This window comes from Camelus dromedarius, chromosome 6 (genome assembly GCF_036321535.1).
Source record: "Camelus dromedarius isolate mCamDro1 chromosome 6, mCamDro1.pat, whole genome shotgun sequence".
In the NCBI taxonomy this organism is placed as follows: Eukaryota; Metazoa; Chordata; class Mammalia; order Artiodactyla; family Camelidae; genus Camelus; species Camelus dromedarius.
This window is the reverse complement of record NC_087441.1, coordinates 17,654,606-17,670,508: the sequence shown is the minus strand read 5'-3', so window position 1 is coordinate 17,670,508 and position 15,903 is coordinate 17,654,606.

Below are 15,903 nucleotides of genomic sequence, written 5' to 3'. Positions count from 1 at the left end.
AGGAACAGAATCTTGCCAACAACCATGTGCATGAGATTGGAAGCAGATCCTTTCCCAGCCAGGCCTTCAGATGAGACCTGAGCCCTAGGCAACACCTTGATTGCAGATATATGAGAGACCCTGAAGCAGAGGCACCATTAAGCCATGGACTGACCCATAGAAAATGTGACATTGTAGGTGTTCATAAGACACGAAGTTTGTGGTCAATTGTTATGCAGCAATGGATAACTAATATACCACACCTTACCTTTCTCATCTTTAAGATGGGAAAGATAATATCACTGCCCACCCCTACCTCCAACATAGGCTGTTGTTAAACTTACATGAGTTCATCCACGTAAAGTGCTTAGAACAATGCTCGGCACATATGAGCACTCTGTCATATCGGGCAGTTTTTCCTCAGGCAGATCCTAGAAGTGAAGTCGGGCATCTTGGCCAGGAAGGTGTAGTAGCAGGAGCTGAAAAAGCTGTTTCAGTACTGCTTCAAGTCCAAGTGACAAATTATGACATCACGTTGGACAGAGGAAAACGTGTTCCCACTTGTGTACGACCACGGGGAAACCCTGCTGAAGAGCCTGACAGAGCGGCAGGGGCACCTGTGGGAGCCAGGGGAGCCTTGTCCTCACAGAGGGCGCTGGATGTTGTGGAAGAACCAAGGCAGAAGATCACCAGTGGATTTATTTCTGAGCATGTGTGACAAACTCCCTGTGAAAACCCAGAAACAACTGAGCTAGCCTGAGAGACGAGCCTGTGCGGGGCAGTGAGTCCTACCATGAAGATGTGTCTCTGAATCCTTCCATTAAGCCTTGTAGTGCCAGTCTGGTAACCACCAAATGGCCCAGAGGTGGGTCTGTTGTCTACCTTGTTCATTTCCTTATCCCCCAGAACCTGGGGGACTATGATATAGTTGATGTTAAATAAATGTTTGCTAAAAGACAGTGTTACCCCAATAACAGTACATTGTTATTATTTCATACTTCGAGATGGCAGCACAGTTTTTACCGATTTTTCTCTTGCCTGACCTTACATTTTGAGAATCAAGGAAAGAGGATGCATAAAGATATTGGGCTAGAACCTCACCTGCCCACAGCTATCTTGGCTCATTTCTGGGAACAGGGGTGAGCTGGTCCTCAGGACCAGTGGATTAGTTTCCAGTGAAATGTCTGAGGTGGCAAGTCGAGTTATTTTGTCTTGCCAAGACAGAATTTATTTCCTGAGTAAGTAAATTAACCAGCATTACTTCCATTTCTCTTTAATTGTACAAATGATTCAGAGTGTGTTCAGAATTATAGAAGATGGGGCTGGAGGAAAGATGTGCGTCAGCAAATCAAAATAAGTTTGAGTTGTGGTGGGGAGGGTATAGCTCAGTGGTAGAGTTTGCATTTAGCATGCACAAGGTCCTGGGTTCAATCCCCAGTACCTCCACTTAAAAAATACATAAATAAATAAATAGACCTAGTAAGTGTGAGCTGATATGGATGATCACCTACGAAGGTCGGCAGGAATGTGGGAAAGGCCTGCTGTAGGACAGGCTGTATCATATAAATATGGAAGGTGAAAATGCAGACATGGGGATGTTTTCCCATGAAAAGAAGAATTAAATATCTTTCAGAGTGTAGATGAGAGAACAGTAAGACCTAGAAAGCAAGAGTGGGCCTTTCTAATTCTCTCCTCCAGGATTCAAAGGATTAAAGGGTGAACATGTTCTCCATTCCTATCAGACACAAAGCTGAAGCTAGTGTCTGGCAAATGGCCTCCTGGTTCCTCTCTGGACCGACTCTCCCTTGAGGAAAACTAACTCTAGCAGAGAACGTGTCTTCTTGTCTTCTTCAAGGTTGGGAAGTCGGAGGTCCACACAGCTGTCTGAAGGACAAGTCCTCTGGATGGGACACCAAATTATTAGTGTGCTTCTCTGATGACTGTGAGGGCTCCTAGAATCACCTATCAAAAGACAAATAGCCCTGGACTGGGCGGTACTTTATTTAGAAGGATGATGGACAGTTGGTAGCAGAAGAAGACGGGAAGCATGGGAGTGGGAGAGTCTCAGGACCTCAGGATGGTGAAAGGATGAAAAGGGGAGGTGGAGGCCTTCAAATGTAGCTCTGAAAGTTACATCCTATTTGTTTTACCTGTAGGCTCTGGTGAGCGTCTAAATCTTTCACCCAGTGATCCTAAGTCGAGGTCGGCATCTGTTTCTTTTTTTCATACGAATTGCACATTAGATGTGGTGTAATCAGACCTGCATAGGGCATAATTCTGACATCATCATCCTCAATTTTCCTTGATGTTGCTAGGCAAAGTTCATTCCATGTAGAAATTTTATTGAGTTTATGGACACAAAGGAAGAACCAAAGTTAATTACCCTTGATATCCTTTTCAAGGAAATCCTGGAGCTAGCTTCACTGGCATTTTATGTTTCCCCAAGGCATTATGCTTTTTCATTTCACCCATGTTGTGTAAGTAGGAAGGATAGTAAAATCAATTTGTGAGCCAGGACCCGGGTCTAGGACCTGACTCCCAGACACTGTGATTGGATTAACAAGATACTGAAAACAAACACACTTGTTAAGAAATTAATTAACCCTAAATTGACATGCAGCTTACTTATCAGATGCTTAATTTCATTTCCAACCTGAAATGGAAAGATCTAGAGCAAGCCCACACAGGTCATTCAATAAAGCCTATGTCACTACAACTCAGATAGCTCATCATCGTCACCAGATGTCTACTCTGCGTCCAAGTCTGAGACACTCCAGAGTTGAGTGAGTCAGGCCACACCCTGATGCTGCTCACCCGAGGCTCAGCACGTCTTATGCAGAGAAACATTACAAACACCATATGCTTCTGATTCTCCCCTTCCTAGTGAGGTCACACAATAATGTTCTTTGGAGGAAAAGAACAGACCTGATATCTGAGCACTAGAATACCTCTCAGTTGCTTCCCACATTTCGTGAAATGCTTTGAACGCTTGTTAAAGAACATAAATATTTGTGAAATAGAGGAAAGCAGACTTCAGAAAAAGACAAAAGGCAAATCCAGTTGACCCCTGAACAATATGGATTTGAATTGTGTGGGTCTACCTGTACGTGATTTTTTTTTTCAATAAATACAATACTACATGATCTGAGGTTGGTTTAATTCAATGTGGATGCAGAACCGTGGATTCAGCAGGGCAACTCTGGGATTTGAGCATCTTCAGATTTTGGTATCCACAGAGGGTCGTGGAGCCAATCCCCCATGGATACCAAGGGGCAACTGTAGCACTTTTCAGGGCTGGCCTTAATGCAAAGTACATCAAAGTAAATGCATCTTATCTAAATGTTGTACAAACTCATGGTTAAGAGGGCCCTGTTTTGTCATAATATAAACAGTAACATTAAGGCATCTTTGAGTCTGACCTAGATGTTTGAGAAGATGTGGATCTCAGGATCAGAGATGGGGGGTGGATGATAAAAGAACTGGCTGAGTGGGGACCTGGTCAAGAAAGTCTTCTTTATTCCCTATGGGCCCCTGAGGCACAAGCAAACCTGGGAATATCCACAGTAACTTCCAGCCTTAGCCAGACTTCACTTCAGTAACGGCAGGTGCGCTGAGCCGGAAGGGACGGATCTGGTCACACCAGGTCAGGAAAAATATCCTTACTTTCAACCCCCTGTTCTTGCTTCCTCCATTGAAGCCCGGACGTGGACACCAGTGTTTTTCTTTGCTATTTTCACAAGCAGAGACAAGTCCTTCTCCTCAAAACAGTCAGGTGAATCCATCTTGATAAATTCAATTGAACTAAGCTAATTTTAGGTGAAGAGCCCCTTACGTTTGTTTGTACAATACATTTAAATTATGTCACGCTGTTTTTATAAACAATTATTGTAACTTCACTATCAGTCTTGTGAGTTACTCAAGTTATCCCTACTTAGCACTTGGGGAAATTGGGACACAGCATTCAACCAAGCTCTATCTCCAGGTCTCACAACACAGAAAGTAGAGCTGGGACCCCCTGATTCTGTATTTGCCCTCTGTCAGGAACAAGACGAGCAAGTAAGTGGGACCTTAGAGATGATTAACGTGTCATTTTATAAATGAAGACACCAAATGCAGACACTGAATGCTCATCGAAGGTCATGGTGTTAATCATTGCAAAATCAGAGCAGCTGGAACTCGGCCAACCTACTGTCTGACACCCTTACCACCTGGATGCAGCACTTTGCATTAAAAAGAGCAACATACTGTGTGGAATTTTTCAGAGTGTTTGGAAGGTTTTCTTTCTGCAGTTGTGCAGCTCACAACCAGCAGTTCCACACGAGGGCCCAGGATGCCCCACTTCTGCATAGTCGCTGCACATTATATACTATACAGGCTGATAAAAGATGGAATCTCTTTACATGTAAGTGAAATTATAACTTCTCAGGGTGGCAATGAAATCATCGTTTAAAACTTTCGGTCTCTGTGTACAAAGAAAGAAGAGGAAAAAGGAATTACCCATTTTGGAGATTTTGGTGTCGAAAAGATCAGGAGCTAGGTCCTGAATCCACCCTATAGGGCAAGGGGGTTCAGTGGAATGGGAAAGATACCCATGGTGATTGTGGGGTAAGTAGATCCTGGAAGAGGACCAAAAGACCACTTTCTTCATATTTTTATAGGGGTACTCAAATTGAAGTGGTTTAGAAAGATACTTGAGTTTCTAATGTTAGATTGAAAGGCACCTCAAAAAAGTCATTTCTATTGTAATATTCTGCATTTGTGATTTAGAGAACAAGGCTTTAAGTGTCCCATTTCATTTATAAATCCATTTAAATGATAAAGCATACCATAAAAGGGTTCTACTGTAAACCACACAGGAAAGAAATAATTTTTTTTTAAATTTAGGGAAGTATCACTTGAAGTGAAAAAGTTAACTTAACACATTCAATACACTAAACAAAAATAATTTCCCTTGGGTGTACACAAATAAAATTCAGCAACAATATTTAACAAGGTTTTCTAAGTGATATTATAGTTCTATACTCTTAGTAAAATTAGAAAAAATTATTGTTAGTTAATACACACAAATGTAAAAGTAAACATTTAAAAAGACACTAAAATTTAACCGACTTGGCATTTCATACAGAACTTAGAAACGACTATTTTTTTAATACAGGAAAAAAATCTTTGAGATCACATTTGGAAATGAGACATTTAAGCTTAAGAAAAAAAAATTCCCACTTCTCTCACAGAAGTCAGTCCGTCCAAATTGTTTATTGATAGTTTCTGCAATTTGTCCTGATTAACATTAGTTAAATATTTGATTAATATTAACATCAACTTTAGACTCAGAATGAGCTGAGCTGCTAACGGGGCAAAAATTAAGGAATTGACTGTCATTCAGAAGTGCTGGAGGCAAGGAGAGAAAAGCAAGACGGTTGGAGTCAGTGCCTGAAACACAAACACTTTCCGGCTGCCCGGTCACAGGGAAAGGCAGGGCCAGGGCCAGTGCCAGGCCTTCTGTCCCGTGAGCTCTGAGAGGTTGTGTGCTGCTTTGACCTCCCCCAACCTGCCTGCCTCTGGCTGCGTGACCCGGGCTCCCAGCCAGCTCCTTCTGGCCTGGCTCTTTCTGGCTGCCTCCTGCTCTGGCCCAAGCCAGCCTGGCCCCGGTCCCCTGGTTTGGTGGTGACCTGCTGCCTGTGGCCCTGACTCTCTTGCCTAGCATCCTGTCCTCCCTGACTTTCTTGGGAATGAAGACCAGAGGCACACTAAAAGCCTGCAGACTCTACACACCGAGAGGATGTTTCTTTTTAAAGAAAAATGACTCCATGATAACAGGACTTGTAGCATAAAACTATTAAGTACTGTGATCCTATATATGTGTCTACTACTATTTTCCCCTATGAATACATCTGCATTTTCAAGAGTTTGAAGCAAGATTACACGAAACAAAATTCATGCAGTAGTCAGAGTGAGACTAAAGACGAAGAGCTCTGAAACCAGAAGGCAGTGACCATTTCGAAGAACAGACAGCAGCAATGACAGAAATTTACAGAGGTCTGTGTACCAAGCGTGTTAAATATTTTAGGTTAATGTAAGACTATGTGGTGAATTTGTGATAATAATGGCTCAGAAGCTCAGGACTTCATATCTTCAGATCAAGCTGGAACTAGCCTAGAGGTGGAGCAAGTGTCTGGAATGGCAAACTGATGCCAGACATAATGGATTTCCAATTACGATGTCAGAGGGTATGCTCGAAACCGTCTGGGAATTTAAAAAGCAACTTACACTGTGAGTTTCCATATTTGCCTTAGCCTCTGACAAATAATTATTTTTCTGCATATTTAAAAAATGTTTATAGAATGAAGTTCTATTTTCAAAACAAATGATTGTACTTTTTTTTAAGTTTTACTATTTTAGATACCTCATAAGTGGAATCACGCAGCATTTGTCCTGCAACTGGCTTGCTTCATTTAGCATGATGTCCTCCAGGTTATTCCTTGTTGCTGCAAATGGCAGGAATTCCTTCTTTTTGAGGCTGAATAATACTTCATTGTTTGAATCTACCACATTTTCTCTATCCAATCCTCTGTCAATGGACATTTTAAGTTTCCATCACTTGGTCATTATGAATAATGCTCTAATGAACACCAGAGTGTAGATATTTCTTTAATATCCTGATTTTGACTCTTTTGGGTATATGCATACCTAGAAGTGGTTTCCAAGGGCTGGGGGAGGGAAAATGGGGCTGCTATTCAACCAGTATAAAATTTCAGTTACACTACATGAATAAATTCTGGAATTCTGCTGAATAAACATTGTGCCTATAGTTAACAGTATTATACTGTGCATTTAAAAGTTTCTTAAAACATAGGTCCCATGTTAAATGTTCTTATCACAATACAAAATAAACTTTAACTTTCATCTTTGCAAAGGAGTTAGTCCACAGTTTCTGTATCTTCTCACTCTGGGGAGCAGTAGTCAGAGCCTGGGCAGAAAGATCATAGCTGAGAACTACAAAAATGGTGGACTAAATTGTTACTGAATATTTAGTAAAAATCTTTAATTATGAAAAGTAATGCAATTTGAGTTTGTTTAAATAAGAGTACTTATATGCTACATTTGTAGGAATTACTGAACTACTAGGTTAATTGGTATAACTAAAACAAAGTTCATGATAAAAAAGATTAAAAAAAGTTTCATTAGGGAAAATTTCAAGCATTTGAAGTAGAGAGATGACAGTGCTAAACCCTCATGAGATTCATCCATGTTGCTGTAGGTATTCATAATTCTCCCTTTTTTTGCTAAGTAGTAAGTATTCCATTGTGTGGCTACACCAGTCTGTTTAATCATCCACCTGGTTTTTTTTTTTTTTTCTTTCCAGTTTTGGGCAATTATGGTTAAAGCCTTTAAAAACATTCACATGCAGACTTCCGTGTGAACACACATTTTTAATTCATTTAGGTAAATACCTTAGAGTGTGATTGCTGAGTCACATGTTAAGTGTATGTTTAACTTTGTAAGAAACTGTCAAACTATTTTCCAGGATACCATTTGCATCCCCAGCAGCCGTGTAGGAGAGTTCCAGTTGCTCTGCATCCTCCCCAGTATTTGGTATGGTCGCTTTTTTTTTTTTTTTTTTTAAATTTCAGCCATTCTAGTAGCTATGCAGAAGTATCTCATCATGGTTTTAATTCACATTTCCCTAGTGAATAATGATGTTGAGCATTTTGTCTTTCCTTATTTGCCATCCATCTCTCTTCTTTGATGAAGTATCTGCTCATTTGCCCATTTTTTTAAACTGGCACTTTAAAATTAGTTTGTTTTCTTAGTATTGAGTGTTGCAAATTCTTTCTATATTCTGGAGAAAAGTCCTTCATTAGATGTGTTTTGCTGATTTTTTTACTCCTACTCCATAGCTTGTCTTTTCAATCCCTTAAAATGTCCTTTGAACAGCAATTAAAAAATTTTTTTTGATGAAGTCCATTTTAATCTCTGGGCTCTTCCTTTCTCTTTTTTAATTCCTAAAAATTATTTTTTAATAAACCAGGTAATGTGCCACGCATTGCAATTGGTCGCTGTGTCTCTTAAATCACATTAAACCTCCACGTTCCCCCTCCATCTTTATCTCTCTCTTTATTTAATTCCCTGAAGTTTATTTATTAAAGAAACCAGGTCCTTTGTCCAGGAGGGTTTGCCTTAGTCGGGGATTTACTGATTGTAGTCTAGCTTTGTATTTCCTGTACATCGGTAATTACACCCAGATGCTAAATGCAAATCAAGGCCCGTATTTTAGCAAGAATACTTCACAAGTGTGCTACACAGGCAGCCAGAAGTCACACAAGGTCTGATAATCTGACTTTTGAGACTATTAACAGCCATTGAGAATTATGGCTATTAGTATCTTTTAGCAAGCAACAGAAGCTGTAATCAAATATCAAGTTTGATCTTTAGAATTCTATTCATCTGTTACTATAATTTGACCATAAAAAATATTATCACAATGCCCTATTGTTCAAGAAGCACTTTCAGTGCAGCATTTTGATTGGCTCTCCTGACAACTTATTTGGCAGGCCTTCTTATTTTCATGTTTCGCATGAGGTAACTGGCATTCTGAGACATTGATGATTTGACTTTCTGAGACTTTAAATGATTTGGAAGTCATATGCAGCCAGGAAGCGAGGGACTCTTCTCCATCTGGATCCCATGTCCTTTATATCAGAAAATACTGCCTCCTTACCATTTAAATGTCATGGATTGAGTTATCTGAAAATTTTCACTGAGCACCTATTATGTGTTAAGCTCTTTTAAAACGCTAAAGTGACTAGTAAAATGACAATGTCTCTGCCCTCTTAGAGTTCACAGTCTAGTGGGAGAGAAGGACATTAAGGAAATAATAATGTAAATAAATACATAATTATTACCTCCGATGAGAAATGGTTTCACGTTTCTGTTTTACAAGTTTAAAAAATACTCTTAAATGGTTATTTAGCCTAATTCTTCATCTCACTACCACATTTCATGACATTTAGACTATCCTTGTTAAGTTCTTTACTTTTCACAAGTTATCTATTGTAGTGCTAGCTCTTTCTTCCCTGCAGGAGCCATTTGATCATGTCCTCAATTGGCAACATAGAATGTTGCTAGCCACTTGCCGGAGGGTACATTCTTGAATTCTTTGTCACTTTTTATTAAAAGCTCAGCTAAGAGGAGCCATGTCCATGAATGATTTAGAAAAGATACATATTTCCTTCATGTTTTGTTTCCATTGTATTTCCAATATCTATGTTTGCCAAGTAGTAGGTACACCACAATATTGTTCATTGAATAAATGCAAGAAATCTTTTACTGGATTAAGTCTCTTAAGAGCTAAGATATGTATTTCCAGAGTAGATTGCTTTATTCCCTGCAGAACTGTTATCCCTGAATTATATTTGGTATGAAACCAAATATAATATATATGAAACCAAATATAAAATATAATAATATAGATTTGTATTGAGAATTTCTCTATTAATCCTCCTATGGAACTCATGTTGTTGGAATACACACTCTACTTTATGAAGCACCTCAATAACATTTCTTTTCTTGAGCAAGGAATAATCTTGCTCATTTTGAGAAACTGATTTGTTTTTATTTTCTGGGTACCATATGTATTTTTTTTATCATTCAGAGTTTCCTTTTCCTATTCCCTATTATTGAGCAAAATTTGTAGCTCAAAATAATAGTATGATTGCACTTTTAAACTAATTTGCTACTTCTATTTTTGCCTCCATGTTTGTTTTTCCCTTTTCGATTCTCATATAATTTGTAGTTTATGACTTATTGGCATATGTTATTGATAGATTTTTGGTATATTTTATGTGCCCCTTTAGATGATCTTAAGTGTCTTTGTGATAAGGTGGAGTATTAACAAACAAAAATTTTAATCCATCAATTAAATAAAATATTAAGTTTATTGTATAGAAGAATTTGACAGTTGGTAATCTCTGCTTCTGAAAGCCACCGAGACAAGACAATCTTATGAAGTAGATTTACTGTTTGTTCTATACCAACCACCTCCTGACTTCTGGGAAAAGCAATTCTTTCTTCTGGAACCTGCTTCTCTTCCCACTACATCATACAGTTCTCCGATCAACTCTGCTTCCTAGAAAGTGTTGGGCAACCAAATCACGCTGCTCTACTCCGGCATTTCTTGGGTTGTTTATTTGTTTCTTGGGGAGGAGGGTGTAGTCTGTGTGAGGCAGCCCTGTCCTGTGATGAAATTGAGATGGAAAACTTAGGAACTGTGAGTGATCCTATTTCCTGCTACGTGGAGAAAGCCCAGCTCAGTGTGAGAAAACGTGGGCACAGAGCAAAGAGACAGCAGGTGAGAGAGAGAAAGTCAGAGTGAGAGGAAGAGACCTGGGGACATTCAAGTTCCTGGTTCCACTCGTTCATGGGACACAACTGAGTCTTTGCCTTGTAGGTGGTTTGGACGTTCACCCCTTCTTTAGATTTTGTAGGACAACTAGTTCTTTTCCTTTTCTCCTTGTTGATTCAAATTGAGTCTGTTCTGACGCGTGTCGCTTTCAAGCTTTATTGTGCGCAATCTGGAGCATCAACCTGCTTCGGAAGAAAAGCTCTGGCCCTGATCCTGACCAGCCCCACGGCACACATCTGTGGGAAGGGATGATTTACTCCTTATCTTGGAAAGTGTATATCTGTCTCTAATTTTTCATTTTTTAAAGAAATTCAGCTAGGCTTTTTACAGACCTGGTGTAGAGAACACTTGAATTTTCTTTTGCAAAATATCAGTGTTGCAGATTTTTGTCGACAACGTCGACCCTAAATTTCTTGTTCTTCTGATTGTGTCAAAAGCTGGACTCAGACGATAGTTATTGGAGAGGTAGGGACATGATAATTAGCATTTTCCAGAGTGTTCTACTTCTATATGTCGGATCAACAGAATTCTACATGCCTGGGTGGGGAGAGCGGAAAGAACAGAATTTAGATCAGGGATCCCCGGACCCACATCTTAGCTTTACAACTTGCCCAAGTTCCTTGGTCTCTCTCAGTTCCCTTCTAAGTAACTTGTGGAAGAACAGTAGCATTTATCTCACAATGTTATTGGAGAAAACACGGATAAAGCTCTAGAACAGTGTCAACGTATAATAAATGGGAACCATTATCACTATGGGGGCTCCATATAGAAAGACCTTTTAAGGTCTTTAATTGCTTCAGCAATTTGCCTTCAGCTTTCATAACCCCCCCACACATACACACAACACACATACACGTGAAAGCTGCATGTATGTAGCTGCATCCTTTGCACAACTTTTACTTATATAATCCCCTTTGTAGAAATATTCAAAATCCCTCTTAGGATTTTGTCCTAGAGAAGACATTTCTGAATTGCTGATTTTCCTTTTTATCTACTGGTAAACCTATGTGAACTCATTTTGTTGACCCTCTCCCGTCTTCTTTCTTTCTCCTCCGACCCTCCACCATGCTGCTTGACTGTCAGTGAGAACAGAGCTAAATTTAACGCTCAATTGCATAAAACTAGGTTAAACTGTTCACTACCTCCTTAATTACCTAATTTGCAAATTCCCAAATTCTCTCTGGAAGTAGGCAACAGCGTACGACCAATAAATGTAAATAAGTAGATAAATGAGCCCAGGCTGTTTAGCAGCCCTCAAATGGAGAATGGTCGAGCCAGGAGAATGGGGGCAGTAGCCCTTGAGTTTGACAGCTGTTGGAAGATGTGCTCCGGGTTCCCTGAAGCTCACTCTCCAGGCAGGAGCCCCACTTTGGAGCTTCCGTTCTCACTGCCAGTCAGGCTTGGTGAGAGGTGCCCTGTCTTTTCCACTCCATGTTCCATGCAGCCCATTGCCTGCCATCTGCAAAGAACCATGAGGTCAACATTTCTTCAACTTGGTTCAGGGTTTCCACTACTGAGGGCAACACTCGACAAAGGATGGTGGTGTCTTGTGCTGGACACAGAGCAGGAATTTAGAGAATTTACCTCTTTCTTATTGGCTGATACTGTCAGTTATCTCTTCTCTCTGAAGAAGGCTTGTCCCTCCCTTGTGTGTTGTCCTTCTAGGTCCATGACACCTACACTTGGTGTCTACCTGCCTGCCTCCCCAGCTGACACAGGAGCTCCTTGAGGTGAGAAGTGGTGTCTCATTCCTCACCGACCTGCAGCATATCTCACAATGCTAGTATAGAGTTTTAAAAATATATTGAAGGAACAAATGAATGAACAATAATCTTTATTTAGAATATTCTCAGCATAGCAGGAAGAAAAGATCACTGAATAAAAATTTCACATTTTTCATGGATCTAAAATTCAAGAGATAAAAGTATTAAAATAATTATTTACTTCCAGGAATAAAATGCAAATATAAATTATTCACCACAAATGATACTTTGTTCTCATTTCCAGAAATCATCTTTACTTCATTTGTAAAGAACACTTAGTTTCTCAGGGTGACGTCTTACATTTAAAGAGAGATAATTTATATTAAGTTCACTTTGTAAATGTCTTGATGTCTTTAAAAATATATATATATATATATTTCTATTTTTCTGAAAGAAAAATAAACACCGGAGGGTTTTCTGTGTCAGCAGGTCTCAAGTTTCTACTTAAAGTACCTGTGCTGTTGTCAGCCTGTATGTCAGCCCATATGGGGTTTGGGGTTCAGATATTCTGGCCACTGGAGAGCCTATTGGGACAGTGACCATCTGGTCACCATTCTACTCCAGGATTGCCCTTCTAACTGGTCAGAATAACAGCTACTGAGCACTGAGAAACTATCCTTGATTTAAAATAGAAAGTAGGTGGTAGAGTATAGCTCAGTGGTAGGGTGCATGTCTAGCATGCACAACATCCTGGGTTCAGTCCCCAGTACCTCCATTAAATATAAATAAACCACCCCCTAAAAGAAAAAAACAAAATAATTACCACCCCCTAAAAGAAAAAACAAAAATTAAAAGTTAAAAAAATAGAAAGTATGTTCCAGTGGTGAAACTCACTTCCATATCTTTTGAAGTAAGGTTTACAAAAACATTTTGCATTTCCAAGTTAAAGAAACTGTTTCCTGACATTTTTCTGAAATAAGTCAACCACACATTCTCTTATTTAGGTTGGAAGCCACAAGTCTGAATGAGTCAATGTAACCTTTGACTATCTTATTTACGTACATCTTATTATTGTATACTTCAGTTGCAAAGAATGAATTGGCATGACTATTTTCCTAGAAGTGGTGACCTCCACAATATAGGACAGGAAACCTGGACAAAATCTCAAGGGAATTAATTAATTGAATTTTATTTTATTTTTCTATTTTAGGAAAGAATTCTGCTTTGTGTTACTAATTTCAAATAATTCTCCATAAGTATTTTGTTTTTATTACATACAAATAGACTCCCTCAGCTATAAATACTTCCTGGCCTTTGACTATTGTTAATTGGGCTTTGAAGGTGTGGACAGGACCAAAGCAGCATTACATTAGGGACATGACTGTGATGGTTAATTTCATGTGGCAACTTGGCTAAGATACACTACCTTCATATTTGGTCAAACATTATTCTAGACATTTCTGTGCAGGCATTTTTAAGAGGAGATTAACATTTAAATCAGTAGACTTTAAGTAAAGCAGATTACTTTCCTTAATGTGGGTGGGCCTCATCCAATCAGTTGAAGGCCTCAGTAGAAAAAGACTGACCTCTTAGGGAGAAAGGCAATTCTGCCGGCAAATAGGCTTCTAGCTTGCTGGCCTGCTTTGCAGATTTTAGACTTGCCAGCCTCCAAAATTGCATGAGGCAATTCCTTAAAATAAATCTCTCTGTCTGTTATATATGTGTGTATGTGTGTGTGTGTGTGTGTGTGTGTGTGTGTGTATAATCAGAAGTTTATATATAATTGATTATATGTATTTTATATAGATATAATTTATAATAAATTATATATATATAATGTTATATACTAGATAAAATTAGAATACATTTTTATAATAAAAAATTTATATGGTGCCTGTTGGTTCTATTCCTCTGGAGAATCCTGATTAATACAAGTGACTTTATTGTGTTTGGTCAGTGAAATCTAAATAGCCTCAAGGAGTAATGCCAGGTAGACTTCTTTGGTTTGTTGATCTGCTTTCATAACGTGTTATGATATATTAAATCTGTAGGGTTGTTTGTAGAGTGACTATATATTTTATCTTTCATGCCAGAACTCTTGAGAGTAAAAGGGGGGCACTGTTAATAATTATTCAAGACAAACTAGCATGTGCAGACATCTAATTACTAGGCACTTACTTTTCTTGCTTTCTCCACTGTCAGTCAAATTTCTCTTAATAATACCATAAGCTGCTCTGTGAAGAGGTATTGTGGCTTTTTAAATATCTAAACACCAACTGTCATTTGCTCAGAACTGTTCAAATAAAAGACAATATGTAATTATCAAAGCCTACATGTGTAAAACATTCCAGAGGATGCAGTAGTATTCATAGGTCATGGCCCTGATCCAGAAACCAGTCTTTGTCTAGAAAAGCTCAGGAGAGGGAAATTACACTTGAACTAGGTTAGGTCTACCCAGCGGAGAAGTTGGAAGTGGATGGGAAAGCCCACCTTTACAGATCAGTTCCTTTCTAGACAGCAATCATCTTCTAACTCTATGAACCTCACTTTCTGTTTGGGGAGGGTATAGCCCAATTAAATTAGAAGATGGAATAAAATGTGTTTAAAATAAAATTACCTTTAATTTCATAAGAAATAGATAGTACATCACACTCCTAAAAGGAACGGGATGTTAGAAAGGATATCACGGAATCAAACTCATGATGAGATTGAGATTCTGCCCCAGAGATACTGTGAATTTCTGCCTTAACCAACACAGAAAGAAGAGAGGCTGCTTCCTGTTTTAGTCTCTGGTCTCTTTCACAACCTTGACGGTTAGGGGATTGTTTAACTTGTGAAATGCCTTTTATACAATCTGTTCTGGAAGGCATTTTGTTTATGGTCTGATACTGTGCCAGCTTTTTCACAAAGCAATCTTTCTTCCTCTCTTTTCTTTTTCTTTTCTTCTCTCTCTCTTTCATCTAACATGAAATACTTGCTGTTTTCTGTCTTTGTAGCCCTCCCTCCCTCCCCTCACCCCACTCCTGCCTCTCCTGTCTCCACTCTCAAAGTTGGCTAAAAGAACAATAATTAAGAGTAAACATTTATTTATGTAACAATAATGGAATAAATGCTTTCCCCCTAAGCTATGAATAAAGATATATTTGTCAATATTTTATTAAAAGTATCTAATGTAAGGAAAGTTTTGAATGATCCTAAGAATTTTCAGCAAAAATTCTGAACCAGGTTTTGGTCATATAGCACGATATATAGGTTTCAGAAACAGAGACTAGTCTCTTAATTTAGTCAGTTCCCAAAATGTCATTATGATTTTTACTTGATTTTTCTTCTTTGCCTGCTGCCAGCCAATTAACTTCTATTAAGATATATTCTGAGCAAAGTGTTTTTGTTTTTGTTTTCACTGCAAATAACATGTTAATAGTCATTTGAATCTAAATGAACTATGTCATTTATAAATATGTTTTAATACAGTGTACTGGGATATTTTTTGTTTTGTTTTGTAATTTTAAACAATCTGTTGGTAGAAGGGAGAAACAATCTTTTTCCTTCTAACAACATTATAACACGTTCTTCAAGTGTATGGACAGTATTGCAGACGATCATTTTCTGAAGATGCTTATATATTTTTAGCTATTAATAAAGAAAGTTTTCCTTTATTTGATTTGATTTTTTATAGGATTATCAGCAATTTATTTATGTATTTAATTTTTTTTTTTACTCACTCTGTACATTTTCCTTCTCAAGAACCAGCCCATTACCCACTCCTCATTTATTCAAATTCAAGGTAGTATGTACCTAAGCCAGATTAGTCAAGAGTCC